Below are 7421 nucleotides of genomic sequence, written 5' to 3'. Positions count from 1 at the left end.
GTTTAGAATACAGTATTAGCCAAACCAGCATCTGGAAAAGGAAAGACATCTGTATACTTTTCAGGGTACATAGCAGGGTATAGGAAACAGTGGGGATTTTACTTTCAAAATTGTGTCACAAGCCATGCACTCACCTACACGAGAAGAAGGTGAACTCCAGCGGACCTGAGTGGGGAAGCGACACATGCAGGAAATTGGACGCACGATCGTAGTGATTCGCGGCAGCTCCGAATCCTCATCGGACAACGCACCTCGGGGATCGCGACGGGACAGGTAAGTAAATGTGCCACAGTGTGTTTTGTACCAATGTGTCCCCTAATTGTTTTGACGTAATGCTAATCCCAAGAGTGTTATCCAACAGTCTCAGTTGGCATTCAGGGATCTGCACACTGCTACAACAAGGACACAAGACCACTACCTCTTGAAGTAGTAGGTGACCACCAAGGTTCAGGGCAGGTGACAATCCAACTGAATCTGGGTAACAAGCCATAGGTCAAGGCAGGCAAAGCAGATACTTGTGAGGTCAAGCCGAAGCTGTTTACAGAGTGATACATAGAATATAGCACTGCATAAAAGAGCGAAACTGGGATGAAATACAGAAATCCAAAATGTATTAGGCACAATACACTATTGCTTTGAGATCCAGAACCACAATGTTCAAGCAAACTCCCATGGGATAGGGTGCCTTTCTGTATCAGCCTGATCACCCAAGGACACATTAGCAGGGTGCACACTTACATATGTAATATAAGGAGGTGGCTTGCATGTGCACCCTAGCATCCAGCAGCAGTTTGCCACAACAGACAGTAAGATGGAAGAGCTACACAGTAGTTACAGTTTTACACTTAAACAGGATTATCTAACATATGTCTTTAGAAGCCAATAAAATTACACAGCATACATTATTGCCCCACAGTTTGTGCCCATATCCACTAAGAGGATAGAACCTATTAGTGAATATGGGGGCAGTCTTAATGAATTTCCCCCATTTTCCCCACCCAAAAGTAGAACTGTTTTGCTTTTTTGGGGTAGAAAATGGGGGGAAGTAATTAAGACAGCCCCCGTATTCACTAATAGGTTCTATCCTCTTAGTGGATATGGGCTCGAACTCTGCCAGTTTCGACTTGTACACTAGATTGGAACTAGCTAAGTTTTTTTTTTACTATAGTCTCTTACAGAGAATATAGTAAATGTGTCGAGCTGGGGATTCACGTTGCTGCCTACCGTTCACGACACACCAAAAGTGGCATGCGGGTCAGAGAAGCCTGAAAACTGGCAGGAAGGGCAAGATATATGTTCTTTCTCCGCCAGAAAACTAGTGAAGAAGTTATAATGAAAAAAAGTTATAATGTGTAAAAAATGTACATTAGAAAATAGTTGCTGACTAGTTGCCTTCTATGTTTTGCAACTCTGTGGTCCAAGTCAACTGGATAGTAGTAGCATCATGCAATCCATTTAACTCAGGTCATGATGCTGAAGACTTTAGGGGGCCCATTTCAAAATCACCTAGTAAAAAAAGCAATCAGCTAACAACAATACTAAAATATTTCAATAGAAGGACCTTTGGTTCATATGGAACAAAATACAGCGTTGAACTGAAAGAAAAAATGTAGAATAATTCTGTATAATCCAAGTACATTTTGCTCTCTTGCTATGACAAAGGGAAAAATAAAGAGGATGAATTATGTATGGAAAACCTCTTGTAAGGGGCCACCTAAGGTAAGACTTGAGATGCGAGATGACTTACCTCATGGTCAGCAGAGTCTGTTTGCAATAAACATCTCATTTCCTTTAATGATCAGCAATGGAGCCGCTGATGTACAGTATAGTATATCATATGCTATATGAAAAATGGATACTTTCTCTCCATTTCCAGTCCATTTTTTCTTTCATTGAGGCCTCAATTACAGGCAGTGAAATAAACATAAGACATACAATGAGATCACAGTCAATAAGATCTGTCTTCTATTTATAGCCATTCACAGAAAAGACAAATGTTTTTATATAGAGAAGACAGAAGCTACGAGATGAGACCGGAGACATTAGTAGTCAGGAATAGCACAGAGACGTAGATGTTAGTCATGGGTGTTGCATCAGAATACGTGAAGCCACTAAAAAACAAGAAGATTATTCATTACACTTGTTTTTTGGTATAAATCTCTGACAACCGAGAGATTCTGGTAAGGGATAAAGGGTCTTGGAGCCACAACGAAGAATGTGTAAAGTAGAGCAAAATTCCACACGCCTACAAGATGGTCTTAATTAGCAAACTCTCCATAAGGAGAACTCTTACTTCCGGACCCTAGTCGCAAGCCTCTCGCTCAGTCAAACCAGTTCCCTACACTGTACTGAGGAGACCCAACCAGGCTGAAACATTACTGTCTACGGTTGGGAATCTGTTCCTTCTGGAATGGTTTGGTTTTAATCCTGCATCATGTTAGTAGGCTTCTTGTAGGTCATGCTTGGTGTTGAGGTGGCTGCCTTTCAAGATAGCAAAAGAAGGGATTGTTTTCCATTTCTCTCCTTGGAAAACATATTTGCATATTTCCCAGAATCCAGAGCATCAATGGCTATAAGTCTCCACACGACTATAAGGCAGCCTTGATTGGCAATCCATCCATAAAGAAAACTCTTACTTCCTGATCCTAGTCACAAGCCTCTCACTCGGCCAAACCAGTTCCTACACTGTACTGAGGAGACCCAACCAGGCTGAAACATTACTGTCTACGGTTAGGAATCTGTTCCTTCTGGAATGGTTTGGTTTTAATCCTACATCATGTTAGTAGGCTTCTTGTAGGTCATGCTTGGTGTTAAGGTGGCTGGCTGCCTTTCAAGGTAGCAAAAGAAGGGATTGTTTTCCATTTTCCAGAATCCCCTAGTGGAGCATCAATGGCTATAAGTCTCCACACGACTGTAAGGCAGCCTTAATTGGCAATCTCTCCATAAAGAAAACTCTTACTTCCTGACCACAATTTTTACCTACAGAAAAGAGCTTTTCCTGTTTTAACATTACCCCTAGGTCAAGTGTACCTCACTATTGTACCTAGTGTACCTAACTATTTAAAGGAGGAACTGAATAGGACATTGATGGCTATTCTATGACACACGTGTCAGAATTGAGACATCAAAACAATTTTGCTGACACTCACCAAGCTGACAGCATCCGGAGGTGGACCTAGGTCCATCCCAGTGACTACAGGGGGCATAGGAAAGTCATGTCAGGCACGTGTGCTCCTTACACCCCAACCATTATCTTATAGCAGCTTCCAAAATCTCATCCTGCTGCCAGTGTCCCCACAACAGGAACCGCTCAGTAATACAGGGGAAGAGAACTTTTTGTTATTAGAGTTACAAATATCACAAAATTGGACATTTTTAGAAATGACACACCACACTGAGCTCCAAAGGCCATCACTGGATTAGGTGTTCACAAAATTGATGACTAGTACAGGATGGTGATGATTGACAGAAAAACAAATCATGGGCATGTATGGTACAAAGACTATTACACAAAAACTGATCTGAACTCCATATTTTGATGACCGTGTCCCTAGATCTAGTCTGACCCTAATTTCAGAAACTAGATACCATCACTAAAGGTATTCCAAAGCGACACACTACTAATCCTTACACAAATAAGGTTAGTGTTAAAAATTTCCCAGGTCACAGGCGTACCAGTGCCCCTCTCCACTGCCCAAGCGCTGACTCCGGCGGCACGGCGTGCACATCCTTGTCTCCTAGGGCACACACGCGCTGGCTTCCTAAGATTTAGAGAGCCAGTGTGACGATAATTGCCGCTGGTTGGCTACCAATTCCAATAAATTCCCAACCCCTTTCTGTGTTCCCTGACAAATATTTGTGCTTCCAAGCTTGAGAGAAAGCTGTATTCCAAGACCTTTGCGATTATCCTGATTTCCCGTTGTGACCTTGATTTTGTTCCTGACTTCGCTCCTGTGCTGCCTGTCCTGACCTACCATTACGTCCCCGACTCCTGTGCTACCCGTCTCGACCTTCTGCCTGTCCCCGACCACGCCTCTGCCTCAGGACTTTGTACTACGCCTTGGCTGCCACAACTGACAATGTTGTGCCTGTGGAGCGACCTGGTAGTACAACACCGTGGCAAGTCCAACCCACTTTGTGGCGGGCTCTGGTGAAGACCGGGTGCCACTTAGACTCCGGTCCCTGGTGTCCGCTTACATCATCATCCGCGTTGGTCCAGTGGGTCCACTACCCCTGGTGCTCACCCCTGAGGAAGCCACTGTGTGTGGCGATACGCGTGGGGCTCTCCCAGTCCCTCCCCTAGCTGCCTGGCCTGCTTGGTAATTATTGTATCTTATCTTATTATTATTGGTTTGCTGCAAGGTTGCACTTGCCATGTTACTTTTTCATGGTCTTTGTCACTCGATTCATCTTGCTGGACAGGCTTTGGGTGTAGGGCTGGGTAGGGAGGTATTTGCCTTTAGGGGCATTATCATGTGCCCAAACCTCCCCTGGGTCTAAGTTTTTAGGATTATTTCCTTTTTAATTGTTTTTATTGTTGGTCTGGTGCATATGTCATTTGTTCCATTTATGTTGAATAAAGATTGTTATTTTTGGTATAGCACATGGCCCTCTCGTATTTTTGCTTGGTTTGCATTTGCATGTGCCCAACTCTTTACTACAAGTACAGTTCCCCCTCGTTATAATTACCTTCCTTCACAGACACGAGATTGCCGCTCAGTCCGGTGAGGGAGGCTAGACGCAGAGTTGCCGGCAGTACACAAACTCCATCATAAGTTGCGCACTGCCTAGCAATGGGACTGCGTATGTGAAGCATGCACGATGAGAAGTGAAGGAGGGTCGCTCCATCTTCATCATTGCATGTGACAGAAAGTCAAAGCTCACGGTGCAAGTGTGAGACCTGCTTGCAGTGGTGGTCTGACATAAGTGGAGGGGTGGGGAGCATTGGAGAGGCTGAGGGAAAGACAGAATTGAGGGGGAGGATATAGGTATAAATGGGTACTCAAGTTTATACTGTAAAGAATGTTTGTCAATGTTTTAGACACTTTGTAAACCTACCCATTGTATTAAGCCTACCTGAATGGCAGATGTATGACACATGAATTCTCTCCTTTATGTTCGATAAGACGGTCATGCACCGTCCGAGCACTAGGCATAACGCAATGGAGGAATTTATCATACACTGGCGCTTGGTGTAAAATTAAGGACACGCCTTAAACCTCGTCTCACTGGATACATCAAGAGGCAAAGACCTTAGATCTGTTGGGCAGCCATAACACCTGGAAAAAACTATGTTAATTACAACCTTGGATCGTTTTTGCGGAAAACGTTTGCAGGTTTTTAAAAAGTATGCAGGCAGTGAGCGGGAACGCTCCATGCCTGCCCATTCCACCAGTGGCTACGCCCCTCGACGCCCATGTGGAGTAGTCGAAAAAATAAATGCAGTGAGCAAGATATTGCAATTATTTGTGTGCTTGTATACAAGAAACTGGCAAGAAGTACTGATAAATTTCCCCCAATGTATCAGTTTTGCCTTTGACTCCTTCACACTCTGCGCAGTACATGTACGCCGCAATGGTTCTGACTCTATATGAATAGGGCTCACGGGATGAGCCCATTTCATACAGAGGTGGGCTTTGCAGTATATGGCAGCAAACACCAACCGCTATTACCCACTATTGGTGCTAGCACCAATCACGGGTATTCACCTTTCCGATGCCGCAGGTGAAGCAGTGGCTCATTGTAATGAATACTGTGTAAAAATGCCATATACTGCAATACAGTAGTATTGCAGTATATGGTAGGAACGACCAGACCTCCTAGACCAGACCAGACCCTAGAAGGTCTAAAAAATAGTAGAAAAGAAAGTTTAAAAAATAATAAAAATTTTTAAAAACGGAAAAGTTAAAATCACAAATTAGAATTTTTTTTGTCTTCATACACATTTGTTTAATTTTTGAAAATGTATTAAAACACAACAAAACCTACATAAATTTGGTATCACTGTGATCGTACCGAATCAAGGAATAAAGCAGAGGTGTTATTATGAGAGCACAGTGAAAGTTGTCAAAACTGAGCCCACAAAAATGTGACGCATATGCATTGTTTTGACAATTTCACCAAATTAGGATTTTTTTTCCAGCTTCCCTGTACACGCCATGGAATAACAAATAACATAATTGAGAATGAAAATTTGATATATTTGGTAATCAATTATTTTACATTTTTTTTCTGCCATGTACATGCAATGTTCTATTAGTTACGAGATGCTTTTGACATCCATTTTAAGTAAAAATTAGATAAGTAGATTGCATATTGGTATATATATATACTGTATATAAAAGCTTACAGGCAATAGAGATGGACTTATTCCTTACAACAGGAAGGAAGCTTAAGTGTTATTAGACTCCTCATCCCATTAGATATAATCAAAGGTAATTGGGTTAGGGCTGGCTGAGCCCCTGTCTCACCCTGTGATTGGAAGCACTTGGCTGGCGTATAATCAGACAGAAGAGAAAGTTCATTAGATTGTAGAAAGTCAGCAATCGCTATGCTGGCAGTGACTCATAGGCCTGAAAGTCTATCTTTACTACTTTAAAGGACACTCAATTTTAATCTATTCTCTTGTGACAGAAGCTGAACATCCCTTCTGTGTAGGGAAATGACAAAGAGAAAACATATCCCCTATACTGTAAATTGTAAGAGTAATAGAAATTTTAAGGGGTTGTCAGCCGCTTGCATTGAGTATAAACCTACAATGCAACTTTTGGATTACGGAACTGTGCAATTTGCTTACCGGAGATATTCTGCTGGGATTGTCTGTTATGAAACTAAAAGGGATGACTGTATTTCAGTGGGGTCCTGGCTGAACAAACTTTTATCACTGGAGTAATTTGGGGCAGATCAACTGATCACTGCTGCCTTTGGGGGGTAATGCAAAAGGAATTATTTTTAGGGCAGTCTAACCATTGTTTGACTACCCAAAGTGGGGGTGGTGGGCACTGGCGGACCTTTATATAGGTGGTATGGGCGGGCCCCCTGGGCATTTGGGTTACGAGTAGCCCACGCTGTCTAAACCCGAGGATCAGACCGCTTCAATTTTAAAAAAAACCCAGCAATACTCATTTTTGGTTTCTTCTCACCGCAGCTCAATCTTCTCTTCTTCCTGCCAGCACACATACATTACGCGGCTGTGTGACGTCATAGTGTATGCGTGGGGATAAGTATAGCATTCTTCTTCTTCAAGAGGGCTCTAATGTGGACATTTCTGTAAAGGGGAGGGGCTTTGGATATTTTATTAAAGGGGCTCTGTTGTGGACATTTCATTAACTAGGGAGCTCTGCTTTGGACATTTCATTAATGGGGGGCTCTGCCGCAGACATTTAATTAAAGGGGCTCTTCTGAGGACATTTCTTCAATAA

Source organism: Engystomops pustulosus, chromosome 9 (genome assembly GCF_040894005.1).
Source record: "Engystomops pustulosus chromosome 9, aEngPut4.maternal, whole genome shotgun sequence".
Lineage (NCBI taxonomy): Eukaryota > Metazoa > Chordata > Amphibia > Anura > Leptodactylidae > Engystomops > Engystomops pustulosus.
Note: the sequence above shows the minus strand (reverse complement) of the source record.